Consider the following 17,477-nt stretch of genomic DNA (forward strand, 5'->3'; position numbering starts at 1 on the left):
TATTCTACAAAGCAGAGGTCAGCCAAATTACTTCGTCAAGGACCAGACAGCAGACAGTAAATATTCTTAAGTTTCTTGGGCTCAACAGTCACTGTCACAAGTACTCAACTCTGGCATTTTAGTGAAAGCAGTCACAGAGTACCTAGTTAATGGCCATGGTTGTGTCCCAAGCTTTGTTTACAAAACAGGCAGATTTCACCCACAGACCATAGTGTGCCAACCCCCGTACAAAGCATGCTTTGAACTCTAGTCAGATGTGGTTCAATATCTAGCTCCACCAGGCAAGTTACTTAAATTGGGCAATTACTTAACCTGCCTGTGCCTCAGTTTCTTCATCTAAAAAAGGGAATATTAATAAGATCATCCTACGTTTACTATATCAGAATGATATGATAATAGCTTCCAGCTAGGATCATTAGTGAATACTAAATGGTTGGTGGGAAACAGAACATTCACAGAGTCTCACATAAGCACCAATCGGGTTGTCAGAAATAAAAGGACATACTTTGTGAATGTACTTAATGCCAATGAAAAGTACACTTGACACAGCAGGATGGACGGGTCCACTTTGTAGCCTATGTGGCTCCAAGGTCAACACTGCAGGGGTAGAGAGAACTGGAGTCACACCAGTTCATAGCTGCCTCCACCCTATGTAACACTACCACTTCTAATAACAACACACTGATGAAAACGTGTCATGTACATAGCCCCAAAGCTGCAAAGGGGGCATCTGAATATTTGCTAAGTACTGTCTACCAAAACCCATTCCCCCCACTCCAATATGGGCCCCAAGAAGGTGGGAGATTCTGATTCTTCCTGGCATCATCAGTGACTAGCATAGACCCTGGCTCATAAATAGGGCCTTGGGAAGTATTTGCTGAGTAACAGTTCCTGACTAATTAAATGAATGAATAAGTGGCATGAAAAAATAAATAAGTGAATGATATACATAATGCAGCATATACAAAGTATGTTATAAAACTCTTTTTTTTTTTTTGAGATGGAGTTTTACTCTTGTTGCCCAGGCTAGAGTGCAATGGCATGATCTCAGCTCACTGCAACCTCCGCCTCCCAGGTTCAAGCAATTCTCCTGTCTCAGCCTCCAGAGTAGCTGGGATTACAGGTGCCCACCACCATCCCCGGCTAATTTTTGTATTTTTAGTAGAAATGGAGTTTCACTACGTTGGCCAGGTGCTCTCAAATTCCTGACCTCAGGTAATCCACCCTCCTCAGCCTCTCAAAGTGCTGGGATTACAGGCATGTGCCACCATGTCCAAACACTTCTTACATTTAAAGAGCAACTTGTGGCAAGGCATGGTGGCTTACGCCTGTAATCCTAGCACTTTGGGAGGCCAAAGCAGATGGATCACCTGAGGTTAGGAGTTCCAGACCAGCCTGGTCAACATGGTGAAACCCTGTATCTACTAAAAATACAAAAATTGGCTGGGCGCGGTGGCTCACACCTATAATCCCAGCACTTTGGGAGGCTGAGGCAGGTGGATCACGAGGTCAAGAGATCGAGACCATCCTGGTCAACATGCTGAAATCCCATCTCTACTAAAAATACAAAAATTAGCTGGGCATGGTGGCGCACGCCTATAGTCCCAGCTACTCGGGAGGGCTGAGGCAGGATAATTGCTTGAACCCAGGAGACGGAGGTTGCGGTGAGCCGAGATCGCACCATTGCACTCCAGCTTGGGTAACAAGAGCGAAACTCCGTCTCAAAAAAAAAAAATTAGCTAGGCGTGGTGATGCACACCTATAATCCAGCTACTAGGGAGGCTGAGGCAGGAGAATCACTTGAACCCAGGAGGCAGAGGTTACAGTAAGCCGAGATCATGCCACTGCACTCCAGCCTGGGCAACAGAATGAGACTCTTTCTCAAATATAATAATAATATAATAAATGTAAGAGTAACTTATTCTAGTTTTATAAATAAATTAAAACAGCCAGGTCAGGCACAGTGGCTGACTCCTATAATTCCAGCATTTTGGGAGGCTGAGGCAGGCAGATCACCTGAGGTCAGGAGTTCAAGACCAGCCTGGCCAACATGATGAAACGCCATCTCTACTAAAAATACAACAATTAGCTGGACACGGTGGTGCATGCCTGTAGTCCCAGCTACTTGGGAGGCTGAGGCTAGAGAATCACTTGAACCTGGGAGGCAGAGGTTGCAGTGACCTGAGATCACACCGCTGCATTTCAGCTTGGGCAATGGAGCGAGAGTCCCTCTCAAAAAAATAAAAAAATAAAAATTCAGCCATTTATTGAAGGACAATCTTATCTTTGTCCATAAAGTAAACAGAAAATATTTTCTGCTTTTTTTGCTCTTTTACTTTGAAAAAGATGCTTACTGTTCTGCCTTCCTTCCTAACACTGTCTACAATGGTTTTCCAATTACACACACACACACACACACACACACACACACACACACACACACAAAAAGGCTGGGCACGGCTGGCTCACTCTTATAATCCCAGCACTTTGGGAGGCCATGGCAGGCGGATCAAGAGGTCATGAGACCATCCCGGCCAACATGGTGAAACCCCATCTCTATTAAAACATAAAAAATTAGCCAGGCATGGTGGCGCACACCTGTAGTCCCAGCTACTCAAAAAGCTGAGGCAGGGCAATCACTTGAACCCAGGAGGCAGAAGTTGCAGTGAGCCGAGATCATGCCACTGCACTCCAGTCTGGCGACAGAGCAAGACTCCGTCTCAAAAAAACCCGTTTTTTTTCAAAGCAATAGGGTCTTGTTCTGTAAAGGCTGGAATGCAGTGGTATGATCATAGCTCACTGTAACTTTGACCTCCAGGGCTCAGGTGATCCTCCCACTTCAGTCTCCTGAGAGTACAGGACTACAGGTGAGTGCTATCATGCCTGCCTAAATAACAAAAAAATTTTTTAGAGATGAGTGTCTCACTATGTTGCCCAGGTTGGTCTTGAGCTGCTAGGCTCAAGCAATCCTCCTGCCTTGGCCTAACAAATGCTTATGAGCCACTATGCCCAGCCTCCATTATAAAATTAAAATATCTTTATTGTAGAAAGCTTAAAACACACATCAGAGAATATGGAAGTAAAATTCAGCTGGATCTCACCAAGAGATAGCTGTTGTCTTTCTGTCTATGTGACTGTGTTTGTCTATGTGTTTTATATGTCTACATATTTGTTAAACAAAGGTAGAATTCAAATGCATTAGGCATATCTTACGAAGCACCTGAAATTTTCTTGGCCTTCTATGACCTTGAGGCCCTTGGGCACTTTTTCCAGCCCAGCTGTCACTGGGCTGATCAAATACATCTAGGTTATAACCAACTGCCCCAGGCAGAACCCCATGGTCCCTTACCTCCTGCTCATACTGGATGCCTACTGCTTCCCACCCTTGGCTTGCCGCTTGCCTTTGAGGTGTAAGGGCCTGTGGGACCCACCTGGTGCCCACATGTGTATAACCCAGAAGTCTGTGGGAATTAATGTGCCGTGAAGCAAACCTTCTTCCAATGAGATACAGAAGCTGAGGGGACAGTCCTTCCTTCTTTTAGATGGACTGCCCTGGAATGCAGTTATTTATACATCCTCCTGAGAGACAGCTTTAGGAAATCAGCAACCAACTGTACTCGCACCAAGGGGGCCAACTTCAAAACGCACCTTTGAATGGACTTAATCGTCCTTCTCCCCTCACTCACCTTTCCCCTACCTCTGCTTGAAAGTGCCCTTCTTGAAAAAATAAAGCACATAAGTTCTTGCCTCAAGCTCTAGGTTCTCTAGGTTCCAGAGTACTGAGATATAGCAGACACTACAAATGCTCTACTAATCATCCCTTCAGCTCTCACCACAATAGTGCACCCTGGTCTGACTTCCAAATGCCAATATATGTATTTTATCACCTAAGAGCTTTCTTTGGTATCCAGACTACTTTGCACCTGTTTATGGCAAGCTGTAAGCACCAGAGAATTGAACCACCCTGGCAGCAGCCCTCAAATGGTACCTGACAGGAGCTGGTGTTCAAACACCCTAGATTTCTTAGCCCTCTGTGGGATACCACCAAGCCATGAGCTTCCCCAGTGGAATTAAGTTGGGTTGCTACCAGTGGCAGCAGGCTTGATAATTCGCCCTTTGTTGTCGAGTTTTCCTTTCCCGTCTTTCTTCCCTTCTCCTGTCTCTTTTCCCCTCTCCTCTACCACTGTGTAAAGGAATAATCTCCAAATAAACTACTTGAGAATAAAAAGGAGGGCGGCAAAAGACACCTTTAAGATGTAGAAACCTGGGAGCTACCACCTTAATCATTAAATAATAAACTTAATGTCACCAATTGTAGTCATATCATGTGCTTCCTGATGGATGGGCTAAGAAGGTCACATCACTTAGGTAGTATTTCTGCCAATCTAATCATGAGGATAATCAAACAAGTTGAAATCTACAAGGCAATTGGCCTAGACTCATCAAAAGCATCAGTCTCTCAAAAAAACAAAACAAAACAGAAGGGCTGGTGAACTTTTCTATATTAAAAGAGGCTTAAGGCTAGGATGACAATGCCTGTAATCCCAGCACTTTGGGATGCCAAGGCAGGTGGATCATCTGAGCTCAGGAGTTCAAGACCAGCCTAGCCAACACGGTAAAATCCTGCCTCTAGTAAAAACATAAAAATTAGCCAGGCATGGTGGCACACACCTGTATTCCCAGTGATTCAGGAGGCTGAGACAGGAGAATCACTTGAACCAGTAGTCAGAGGTTGCAGTGAGCCAAGATCGTGCCATTACACTCCAGTCTGGGTAACAGGGCAAGACTCCATCTCAATCAATCAATGAATCAATCAATAAAAAGAGACTTAAGAGACATGACAATTAAATGCACTGCATGATCTTCAATGACATTTTGGATCAGGGATAAAGAAAAGCTATAAATATTATTATTAGGACAATGGGAGAAATCTGATGATGGAATAAATATGAGACTGCAGCTGCAACCTCCTGGCCTCAAGTGATCCTCCTGCCTCAGCATCCTGAGTAGCTTGGACTATAGGCACACACCACCACAGCTGGTTAGTGTGATAATTACATCATGGTTATGTAGGACAGTGTATGATGCAGTACTGCAGTAAAGTGTCATGTTTTCTGCAACTTACTCTCAATTCATTCAACTAATAGTGTGTTTTTGTGTGTTGTGTGGGTATAGAGGGAGTAAGAAAAAGGCAAGGAGATAAAGCAAAAGTAACAAATTTATGAACCTAGGTGAAGGATATGCAGACTTTGATAGTAAATTTTCTTTTCTTTTCTTTTTTGAGACAGTCTCGCTGTGCTGCCCAGGCTGGAGTGCAGTGAGACAATCATGACTCACTGTAATCTCAAACTCCTTGGCTCAAGTGATCTTCCCACCTCAGCCTCCTGAGTAGCTAGGACTATAATTGTATACCACCATACACGGCTCATTTTCTTTTGTAGGAACAGGGGTCTCATTATGTTGCCCAGGTTGGTCTCGAGCTTCTGGGCTCAAGCAATCTTCCTGCCCCAGCCTCCCAAAGCACTGGGATTACAGATGTGAGCCACTGCACCCAGCCCATTGTAAAATTTGTCCAAAGGCTTCATATCTTTCAGAATAATGTGTTAAGAAAGACTATCTGCATAGCCAAGGTTATGGCGCTACATAAATCCAAATATCCCAACATATCCTCCAAAAACGATACAGACCAACCAACAGGTGGAATAAAGAAAATCACCAACATCTCCTATCTTCAACATACTTAGAAGACTGAAAATACTACAAGCTTCGAATTACCTGGAAGTAGAAAAACATCAATTTCTGGTAGAGATGTTTCTCAACCTCTCGTCCAGCTCTTTAAGAACAGCAAAGAGGGATCCAGACAGGAAGAGAGATGCAAAGAAGACAGAAGAGAAGAATGGAGAGCCTGAGACAGAACTAAAATATCTCCCTGAAAAAGAAAACTCACAGTATGCAAATGTGACAAATAATTCTGTTAAATCGGGAGAGGAAGAAAGGGCTGGGGAGAGACACATTTACACACAAGTAGAACTTGATGAGGCAGTCTTAAGAAGGCAAGCTTTCTGGGGAGAAGGAGAAAAGAAATGAAAGGGTACCCTCTGTTGGCCGGGCATGGTGGCTCACACCTGCAATCCCAGCACTTTGGGAGCCTGAAGCAAGCAGATCACAAGGTCAAGAAATCAAGACCATGCTGGCCAACATGGTAATACCCTGTCTCTACCAAAAATACAAAAATTAGCTGGGCATGGTGGTATGCGCCTGTAGTCCCAGCTACTCGGGAGGCTAAGGCAAGAGAATCACTTGAACCAGGGAGGCGGAGGTTGCAGTAACCTGAGATCACTCTAGCATGGTGACAGAGCGAGATTCCATCTCAAAAAAAAAAAAGAAAAGAAAAAAAAAGGGTACCCTCTGAAAACTGTGCTGTGAAAGACAAAAGAAAATGTAAAAGCCAAAGAACTTATAACTATCTCCCCTACCGCCCCAAAAAAGCCTTCTAGTAGAATTAGAAACCATACTTTACTACACCTACAAAAGAATAGGAACTACTCTTGAACTAGGAATCTCAAAAATTACCCTGAATGATTTATCACTCCTGCTCACAAATGCAAACTTAGAAAAAGGTTGAAAAGAATCAATGAACCTCAGGATCCTGTGGGCTAATATCGAAATGTCTAACAAACATATAATTGAAGTCCCAGAAGAAGTGAAAGAGAATTGAACAGAAGAAACATTTTTAAATATAATAGCTTCAGCCCTGGGCACAGTGGCTCACATTTGTAAACCCAGCACTTTGGGAGGCTGAGGCAGGCGCATCACCTGGTCGGGAGTTCGGAGACCAGCTTGACCTACAAAAATAATAACAATAGCTCCAAATTTCCGAAATTGGCTGATAGACATAAATTTGCAGATTTAAGAAGCTCTGCAAATCTCAAGCAAAATAAATACAAATAAAAGGACGTACACCTAGAAACACCACAGGCAAACTGCTAAAAAACGAGAAAATCTGGCTAATTTTTGTATTTTTTAGCAGAGACAGGATTTTACCATGTTGGCTAGGCTACTCTCAAACTCCTGACCTCAGGTGATCTGCCCACCTTGGCCTCCCAAAGTGCTGGAATTACAGGCTTAAGCCACCACACCTGGCCTAAAAAGATATTTTTAAAGGCCTAAAATAAGAAGGAAGGTGCACCAAGTTCATATATTTGAAGACTCAATACAGTTTAGGTGTCATTTCTTTCCAAATTGATCCACAGATTCAATGCAATCCCAATCACAGTTTTACCAGACTTTTCTGGGGAAACTGGTAAGATCATTCTGATAATTCTAATATTTATATGGAAAGGCAGAGGATCTAGAATATTCACATCGATCTTGAAAAACCACCACCAAATCAGAAGACCTACAACTACATGACTTCAAGACTTACTAAAAAGCTACAGTAATTAAAAGCATGGTACTAACATAAAGATTGAACAATGGAACAGAAAAGGGAGCACAGAAATCAATCACCATTTGTACAGTCATCTTAATTTTGAAAATGCAATACGATAGCATTTTCAACAAATGGTGCTGGAATGACTGAATATCTATATGAAAAAAATAATATTTAATTATATCTCACACCATTCACATAAACTAGAGATAGATGATAGGTCTAAACATAAAACTTGAACTATAAAACTTACAGGCTGGGCGCAACTGGCTCACTCATGTAATCCCAGCACTTTGGGAGGCCAAGGTGAGTGGATCATAACAGGAGTTCAAGACCAGCCTGGTCAACATAGTGAAACCCTGTTTCTACTAAAAATACAAAAAGTAGCTGAGCATGGTGGCACACGCCTGTAATCCCAGCTACTTAGGAGGCTGAGGCAGGAAAATCACTTGAACCCAGGAGGCAGAGTTTGCAGTGAGCCTAGATTGCACCACTACACTCCAGCCTGGGTAACAGAGCGAGACTCTATCTCAAAAAAACAAAAAAAAAAAACAAAAAAAACAAAACCTTATAGAAGAAAACATGAAAGATTATCTTCACAGCCTGAAGGTAGCCAAGATTTCTTAGATAGAACTCAGAAAGCAATAATTATAAAAGAAAATATAAGAGAAAACTGACTACATCAAAATGTAAAACTTCTGTTTATCAACTCTAAGAAAATGAATAGGCAACCACAGACAGAGGACAAGAGGACAGGTGACCAGGATATAAAGATTATATAAATAACTCAATAATAAAAAGACACACAACCTGTTAAATACAGTGAGAAGCTCTTCTTCAAAAGTTTAGCTTGTTTAAGCTTCCTTGTTCTTTGTTCCCTTCTTTCAAGGCCAGACTTCCTTACTCTGTGTCTTCCTGCTCTGGTCTCAGTAAACAACTTCTCTGCCAGTCCTTATCTATAGTGCCCATATTCTACTCCTGCCTGCAAATTACCCCTCCTGCCACAAGAGTTCCTCCCGCCAAAACTGTCCTTCCTGCCAGTGCCTGCACCCTTCCCCTCCCTGCTTCCTTCAAAGTAGGCAACCGGGACCAGTTTAGATTGTGCAGTCCAATTCCAGACAATGGAGATAGGACACAGTAGTAGAAACCCCTTTGCATTAGGAATAAAAGTCTCTGCTTTCCTTTGTTCAGTGTGCTCTCATGGTGATCTGACCTGTGAGAAGCACCCTTCTGTAGAAGTAAACCTGCCTTGCTGAGAAATAATTTGTTTTGAGTGTTTATTTTCTTTGCAAATCCAAGCTTTATATCCAACACAATCCAATTTAAAATGGGCAAAAGATTTGAGCAGGCAATTCACAGAGGAAGACATACATTGTCATAAGCAAAGGAAAAAGTGCTCAAAACCATTAGTGACTGAGGACTAAAATTAAGACCATAATGATACACCACATCCATCAGAGTAACTAAAAAGACTGATAACACCAAACACTGGCAAGGATTTCAAGCAACAGGAACTCTCATACAGTGTTGGCAGGAAACAGGCTAATAAAACCACTCAGCTGTTAACACACGCTATTCTTCATGAAAAAGGAAAGCAGACTCCAAGGACTGAGCCACAGGCCCAAGGAGTAGAGCAGCAGAGGCCCAATTCCAGGCCTTGAACCCTATTGGTTTTTTGATGATCTCAGCTCACTGCAACTTCTGCTTCCCAAGTTAAAGCAATTCTCCAGCCTCAGCCTCCCAAGCAACTGGGACTACAGGCAGGTGCCATCACGCCCAGGTAATTTTTGTATTTTTAATGGAGACAGGGTTCTACCATGTTGCTCAGGCTGGTCTTGAACTACTATGCTCAAGTGATCTGGCCACTTCAGCTCTCCCAAAGTGCTGGCATTACAGGCATGAGCCACTGTGCCCAGCCTATTAGTTCTTTATATGTCTGGAATATCAGTCTTCTGTCAAATAGGTCCCTGTGCTTCCACTGTCATTTTCTCAGAGTAGGTTGTGATTACATTTTGATGTAATAATATTTATCTTTGTTTTTTGTTTTGTTTTTGCTTTTTTAAGTGACTCCATGGCTTCCTGAGCCCTAAGAAACCTTTGTGCACACTCAGGTCATAAAGATATTCTTCTCATTTTCTTCTAGAAGGCTTATAGTTTTCTAATTTTGGAAATAGGTCTGGGCTGGGTAGGCCGGGTGCAGTTGCCCACACCTGTAATCCCAGCACTTTGGGAGGCTGAGGTGGGCAGACTGCATGAGGTGAGGAATTTAAGACCACCCTGGCCAACAAGGTGAAACCCCATCTCTACAAAAAACACAAAAATTAGCTGCGCCTGGTGGCATGTTCCTGTAGTCCTAGCTACTCAGGGGTCTGAGGTGGAGGGCCTGCTTCAGCCCGGGAGGTGGAGGCTGCAGTGAGCCAAGATCATGCCACTGTACTCCAGCCTGAGTGGCAGAATGATACTCTGTCTCAAAAAAAGAAATTATGCCAGACGTGGTGGCTCACGCCTATAATCCCAGCACTTTGGGAGGCCGAAATGGGCAGATCACCTGAGGCTGGGAGTTAAGAGACCAGCCTGACCAACATGGTAAAACCCCATCTCTACCAAAAATACAAAATTAGCTGGGCGTGGTGGTACATCCCTATAATCCCAGCTACTTGGGAGGCTGAGGGGGGAGAATCGCTCAAACCCAGGAGGCAGAGGTTGTGGTGAGCCAAGATCACGCCATTGCACTCTAGTCTCGGCAACAAGAGCAAAACTCCGTCTCAAAAAACAAAAAGAAAAGGACAGGACAGGACAGGACGGGACGGGACAGGAAAAGCCAGGAGCAGTGGCTCACACCTGTAATCCCAACACTTAAGGAGGCTGGAGTGAAAGGATCGCTTGAGGCTCAGGAGTTCAAGACAAGCCTAGGGAACATGGCTGTATTTACAAGCCTCATCTCTACAAAAAATAAAACATTAGTCGAGCATGGTGCAGCATGCCTGTAGTCCCAGCTACTCAGGAAGCTGAGGTGGGAGGATCACTTGAGCAGAGGTGAGGAGGAGGCCAAGGCTGCAGCGAGCCATGATCACCCCACTGCACTCCAGCCTGGGCAACAGAGCAAGACCCTGCCTCAAAAAAGAAAGAAAGAAATTAAATATATATCTGTCATAGGATCCCAAAATTCTGATAGGTGTTTTCCCAGAAGAAATAAAAACATGATTAAAGAAAACCTCAGAGGGCAGGAGGAAAAGAGCCTGGACTAGAATAGTGACTATGGCAAAAAATCCTGAAATCCAGGTATTAAAAAGGTAAAGACTGGCAAAGATGTTTTATTCTTCTCCATTTCCTTGTCACCTAAAAACATTTCTTTCTTTCTTTTTTTTTTTTTTTTTTTGAGACAGAGCCTTACGCTGTTGCCCAAGCTGAAGTGTAACGGCACAATCTTGGCTCACAAAAGCATCTCCTACTATACGTGGAGGGCTGAAGAATGGGTCAGGTGGACTCTGGATATACAGTACAAGAGGGAGACTTGACAGGATTCAGTGATGGGTGAGATTCTGTCTGTGAAGGTCAAGAATGGCTTGATGAACAAGACTGGAACAAGTTTCTTTTCTTTTTTGAGACAAAGTCTCACTCCAATACCCAGGCTGGAGTGCAGTGGCGCAATCTCGGCTCACTGCAACCTCCGCCTCCCGGGTTCAAGAGATTCTCCTGCCTCAGCCTCCCGAGTGGCTGAGACTACAGGCACCCACCACTATGCTCAGCTAATTTTTTTTTTTTTTTTTTTTTTTTTGTATTTTTAGTAGAGACGGAGTTTCGTCATGTTAGCCAGGAAGGTCTCCATCTTCTGAACTCACGATCCGCCCACCTTGGCCTCCCAAAAGCGCTTGGGATTACAGGCGTGAGCCATGGAGCTCAGCCTCGTTTATTTTCATTTATGTACACAGTGTACACAGTGCTATAATGTTCATGATACTTTAAAAAGAATTAGCAAAAGTAGAAAAAAATGGTTAGGGCACAGTGGCTTACGCCTGTAATCTCAGCACTCTGGGAGGCTGAGGCAGGCAGATCACCTGAGGTCAGGATTTCAAGACCAACCTGGCTAACATGGTGAAACCTCATCTCTACTAAAGATACAAAAATTAGCTGGGCATGCTGATGGGTGCCTATAATCCCAGCTACTCAGGAGACTGAGGGAGGCGAACATTGCAGTGAGACGAGATCGCACCACTGCACTCCAGCCTGAACCAGAGAGACTCCGTCTCACTAAAAAAAAAAAAAAAAAAAAAAAGTAGAAAAAATTTGTTAATTGAAAAGAAAGAAATCTCAAAAGGTTCTTACCTCTAAAGCCTTATCCAGCTCACCACAGTCTGAAGTACATTCTTTTTCCTTTTTGCAGACAGAGGCTTGCTCTGTTGCCCAGGCTGGAGTGCAGTGGTACAGTCTCAGCTCACTGCAACCTCTGCCTCCCAGGTTCAAGTGATTCTAGTGCCTCAGCCTCCCGAGTAGCTGGAACTACAGGAGTGCATGACCACACCAAGCTAATTTTTTTGTATTTTTAGAAGAGACCGGGTTTTGCCATATTGGCCAGGCTGGTCTCGAACTCCTGACCACAGGTGTTCTGCTCACCTCAGCCTCCCAAAGTGCTGGGATTACATGCATGAGCCACCACGCCCAGCATGAAGTATGTCTTAAAATCTGTGGGAACATAGGATTAAGTCTATCACAATATGATCATTTCTCCCCATTCCCACACAGCCATTAGAGAACAGCGGGGCTGTGCACTAACCACTGCATCCCCAACACTCAGCACGGTCTCCACCCAGCACATAGTTTGAAGAGCATTTTAGCCTTATTTTAGTTTTTCTCCACATCACAACTGCCAGTTTAGTATTAGAAACGAGTGCCTTGGGTGAAGAAATGTTAAAAGCTGAAGAGATGGAAAAATATCCACTATGCTTTCTGACCCTTAACCATTGCTGAGACAGTCAATTCACATTATTCAAGGTAGTTATGTCCTAGTAAAGCCACCATGAACACTGAACTAGCAAATACTGAACCACTGCTCCTAGGGGAAATACAGGGATACTCAACAGGTCAATACACAACCTTGTTTTATATGTGCTTCTGTTTAAAGATATTTTATTTAATACATATTGCTGATGCATTAACACTGAACTCAAGCCAACAACAAAAGCGATGCCTGAACAAAGCTTATCTAAAAGCTTATCTTTTCTCTATAAGATACATCACAGCCTTCAACTTGCGAATGCTAGACAGCACTTCTACCCTTGGAGGCCATTTTAAACAGCAAAATCACCAAAAGCACAAAAATGCCAAAAGAAAAAAAAAAAAAAGAAATGGCACTACATATACAGCCAAAAGGACACTTATGAACAGTTTTAGAGCTGAAACAGGAAGGCAGAGTATCACCTTTTTTTTTTTTTTTTTTTTGAGACAGAGTCTTGCTCCGTAACTGAGACTGGAGTGCAGTGGCACAATCTCGGCTCACTGCAACCTCTGCCCCCTGGGTTCAAGCAATTCTCCTGCCTCAACCTCCCAAGTAGCTGGAACTATAGGAGCCCACCAGCATGCCTGGCTATTTTTGTATTTTTAGTAGAGACAGGGTTTCACCATATTATCCAGGCTGGTCTTGAACTCCTGACCTCATGATCCACCCGCCTTGACCTCCCAAAGTGCTGGGATTACAGGCATGAGCCACTGCACCCAGCCAGAGTGTCACCTTATTTGACTGCAACTGGGAAAGCACAGTGGGCAACTCAAAATTTATCACAACTAGTATCTCCCACAGCTAACTCAGTTAAATTTTTCATACACTCATCTCCAACTACACCCAGTTTATATTACAAGATAACATGTTTTGGTATACATTACACAACAGCAACCTCTGATGATTTCTGCCTCCCTGAGACCTGCACACAAACACGGCTCTGCTTGTTACCAGTATAATTAATGGTCTGGTAAGTGTTGAACTGAGAATAGAAGACTGTAAAAAACAAACTCCAGCCTAGGGGCAGTGGCTCACACCTGTATTCCCAGCACTTTGGGAGGCCAAGGTGGGCTCATCACCTGAGGTCAGGAGTTCCAAGACCAGACTGGCCAACACGGTGAAACCCCGTCTCTACTATAAATACAAAAAATTAGCCGGGCATACTGGTAGGCACCTATAATCCCAGCTACTCAGGAAGCTGAGATAGGAGAATCACTTGAACCTGAGAGGCAGAGATTACAGTGAGACAAGATCATGCCATTGCACTCCAGCCTGGGTAACAAGAGTGAAACTCCTTATCAAAAAAAAAAAAAAAAAAAACCCTCCCCTATAGGATACAAGACCTGAGGCCACTGAATTACCTGATCCAACCCGAGTTAAATGCTAGTTTTCAAAACCTTAAGTTTTAAATGTCTGCCTCAGACTGAGAGTTCTGTGGAGAAATAGATCTAAAAAGCCTAGAAAGCCATAAATAGCCATCAAGTAATGGAGAAACAAAATGCAGTATATCCACACAATAAATAATTCAGTTGTTAAAAAAATGAAGTTGATACATGCTACATACAACACACATGAGCTTTGAAATATTAAGCAAAATAGGCCGGGCGTGGTGGCTCATTCCTGTAATCCAAGCACTTTGGAGGCCAAGGCGGGTGGATTACCTGAGGTCGGGAGTTCAAGACCAACCTGACCAACATGGTGAAATCCCGCCTTTAAAAAAAAAGAAAGAAAGAAATATTAAGTGAAATAAACTAAATACAAAAGAACAAATGTTATGATACAGTATCGAGAATGGGCAAATTCCTACTCGTATATTAATGCTGCTGGTAGTAGGAGGAAATAATGGGCGTCTGCTGATGGGTTTCTTTTGGGGATAAAAATGTTCTGGAATTAGGTAAATGGTGGTGGTTGCACAACCTTGTGAATATACTAAAAAAACCACTGAACTGCACACTTTAAAAGGATGAGTTTAGACTGGGCGTGGTAGCTGACACGTGTAAACTCAGCACTTTGGAAGGGCGAGGCCGAAGGACACAAGTGGGACCAGCCTAGCCAACATGGTGTAAAATACAAAAGACAGCTGGGCGTGGTGGCGCGGGCCTGTAATCCCCGCTACTTGGGAGGCTGAAGCAAAAGAATCGCTTGAACCCGGGAGCCGAAGGTTGCAGTAGGCCGAGATGGCGCCACTATATGTCAGCCTGGGCAACAGAAGGAGACTCTGCTTCCATTTAAAAAAAAAAAAAAAAAAAAAAAAAAAAAAAGGGGGCGGGTGGAGGGAGTTTAATTTTACGTGAATTGTATCTCAATTTTTTTTTTTTTTTTTTTTTTTTTTTTTTTTTTTTTTTTTTTTTTTTGAGATGGAGTCTCGCTCTGTCGCCCAGGCTGGAGTGCAGTGGCACGATCTCGGCTCACTGTAACCCGACTCCGGGGTTCAGGCGATTCTCTTGCCTCTGCCTCCCCAGTAGCGGGGATCACAGGTGCTCACCACCACGTCTGCCTAACTTCTGGATTTTTAAGGGAGACTGGGTTTCCCTATGTTGGCCAAGCTGACCTAGAACTCCTGGTTGCAAGCTATCCTCCCGCCTCGGCCTCTCACTAGGATTACAGTTGTGAGCCACCGCGCCCAGCCTGTAATTCCTTTTAGATCATTTATTCCCAGTGTTCCCCGCTCCCTGGAACTCAGCTCCGCTTAGCTTTTACCACAAACTGCAGACTCCCCACGCCTGTCTACAAGCAGCATCTCCAGGGAGGCGCCACGACCGACAGCCGTGTCCGCACCGCCGTAGGGTCCCGGCACGTTGGTTCAAGTTTCCTGTACCCCGCCTTCCTACCCATCTCTCGGGAAGCCCCGATACGGAGTCCCACACTGCACTAGAACAGGCCTCTGGACTCAGCATCTCTACGCTGAGACCTCAGGGATCAGCTCCACCGCAGGCCCAGGTGCTCGACTAGGAAGACAAGTCGTCCCACGCTCCACACCCACAGCCGAACCACCCGGGGGGAAGTCGCTCTCCTCCCCACTTACGCGCCTCGGGCAGCGCGCGGTGCACGCAGGGAGCTCGATATAGGCTATGGACAATAGGAAGAGAACTTAAGTGGAGGCCACGCGGAGGAGAATGGGAAGGGCGTGCGAGGATCCCTGGGAAGAAGGTCCGAACCCAAGCCCAGTGCCGGAGGGGAAGATAAAAGAGAACGGAAAAGGAAACGTAAATCAAGTCCGAGGGGACACGAGCCGCAAAGCTGCCTGCAGCAGCCGTAAAGTAAGCTGGAGTCGCGGTGCTGGCGACTCCGCGCTGAGCCGCTCGCCCCGCCCCTTCCCTGCGCACCCTAAGCCTCCCACTTCCCTCCAGCGTCCCTCGGTCTGCGGGGGCCGAATCTCTGCTGCCCCCTGGTGGGCGCGGCGGCTTCAGAGGCTCGTTCGGCTCGCGTGTTGCACACTTCACGAGCCCCGTGCCCATTAGGATGCGGGGCCCACCCACGCACAGTTGGAAAAATCTCAGGAAGAATGGTTGTCAGAGCCCTTCCCAGGTTCCGCCCGGGCCGAGGCAGCGTGGACGTGGTGGTTCTCCAGGCCCCTCAGCACCGCCGCGCACATCCAGTCGTCACCGGATGGCGCCTTAGGTTAGCGACGACTGCAGGGAAATGAAGTGCTGGGACACGAGATCCTCTCTAGATTGTCCCCTGGGGCCGGGCGCGGTGGCTCAAGCCTGTAATCCCAGCACTTTGGGAGGCCGAGGCGGGCGGATCACGAGGTCAACAGATCGAGACCATCCTGGCCAATATGGTGAAATCCCGTCTCTACTAAAAATACAAAAATTAGCTGGTCATGGTGGCGCGTGCCTGTAGTCCCAGCTACTTGGGAGGCTGAGGCAGGAGAATCGCTTGAATCCGGGAGGCAGAGATTGCAGTGAGCTCTGCAGAGATCGTGCCACCGCACTCCAGCCTGGCTACAAAACGAGACTCCGTCTCAAAAAAAAAAAAAAAAAATTAGCCAAGTGTGGTGGTATGCGCCTGTAGTCCCAGCTGCTCTGGAGGCTGAGGCACGAGAATTGCTTGAACCCGAGAGGCAGAGGTTGCAGTGATCCAAGATGGCGCCACTGCACTCCAGCCTGGGTGACAGAGCATGGCTCCATCTGGCGGGCAGCGGGGTGGGGGTTGGAAATATGTATATCCCACCTCAGAATGGAAAAGGACCTTCTGTGTATAAAAGTTGAGCAATAAATCATAAAGTAAATGGATAAATGTAAGTACCTACATAAAACTTTTTAAACTTGTTTAAAAAAATTTTTTTTGAGATAGGGTCTCACTCTGTTGTCCAAGCTGCAATGCAGTGGCACTATCGTAACTCACTGCAACTTTGAACTTTTGGGCTCAAGGGATCCTCTTGCCTCAGCCTCCTAAGTAGCTGGAACTACAGGCACATGCTACCGTGCCCAGCTAATTTTTTAAATTTTTTTGTGGAGACAGAGTCATGCTTTGTCAACCAGACTAACAAAACTTTAAACAAGAAAAAAGATAAATATTACCATATATGGTAAGAGAGTTCATAAAAGTTGACTTCAAAGAAAAATAGATGAAATGGGTGAATATTTCACAAAAGAATTACAATAAATATGAAAAAGGTTTAACTTCAATAAAAGTAAAAAATACATATATTAAAACAAATATATCATTATTTCACCCATTAAATTAGGAAATTGAAATATTTTACACAAATATTACATGAGCACATTCTTAATGAATTTTGAATGTGTGTGCTTTAGTGTGTTTTAGCTTCGATTGTTGCACTGGGGAAGTCCAATGCCATTCTAATTCCTGATGCTTTTTATGAAACCTGATACTTTGTATGGGAAGAGAATATAATTATACTTTTTTTAGTTTTCATTCTAGATATTTACGTTTAAGATATTTCCTCTACCTCTTATGATCTAGAACTTCTCACTGTAGCTATTCCACCTGGAGGTATTCATCCTCTCTACTTTGGACTGATGGTCTTCTGGCCTAACAAATTCTACCTTCCCAAGATTTGTACTCCTTCTCATCCCGGGA

The 17,477-nt window shown here is 44.5% G+C and overlaps 1 protein-coding gene across 7 annotated transcripts in view; it reads right to left on the bottom strand.

The window, feature by feature from the left end:
• The window catches only part of RAD52 (RAD52 homolog, DNA repair protein), a 48,852-nt gene extending 33,228 nt beyond the window's left edge, over positions 1-15,624 (bottom strand). For 2 of the 7 annotated variants that reach the window (XM_074403324.1, XM_003934477.4), the window contains exon 1: positions 15,454-15,621. The gene's annotated coding sequence lies outside the window, so the exon portion shown is untranslated. The other 5 variants (XM_010345055.3, XM_010345054.3, XM_074403323.1 and 2 more) reach the window with 5 other exon arrangements.
• Positions 15,625-17,477: the final 1,853 nt, after the last annotated feature.

The sequence above is a fragment of the Saimiri boliviensis genome, chromosome 7, assembly GCF_048565385.1.
Source record: "Saimiri boliviensis isolate mSaiBol1 chromosome 7, mSaiBol1.pri, whole genome shotgun sequence".
NCBI classification, from domain to species: Eukaryota; Metazoa; Chordata; class Mammalia; order Primates; family Cebidae; genus Saimiri; species Saimiri boliviensis.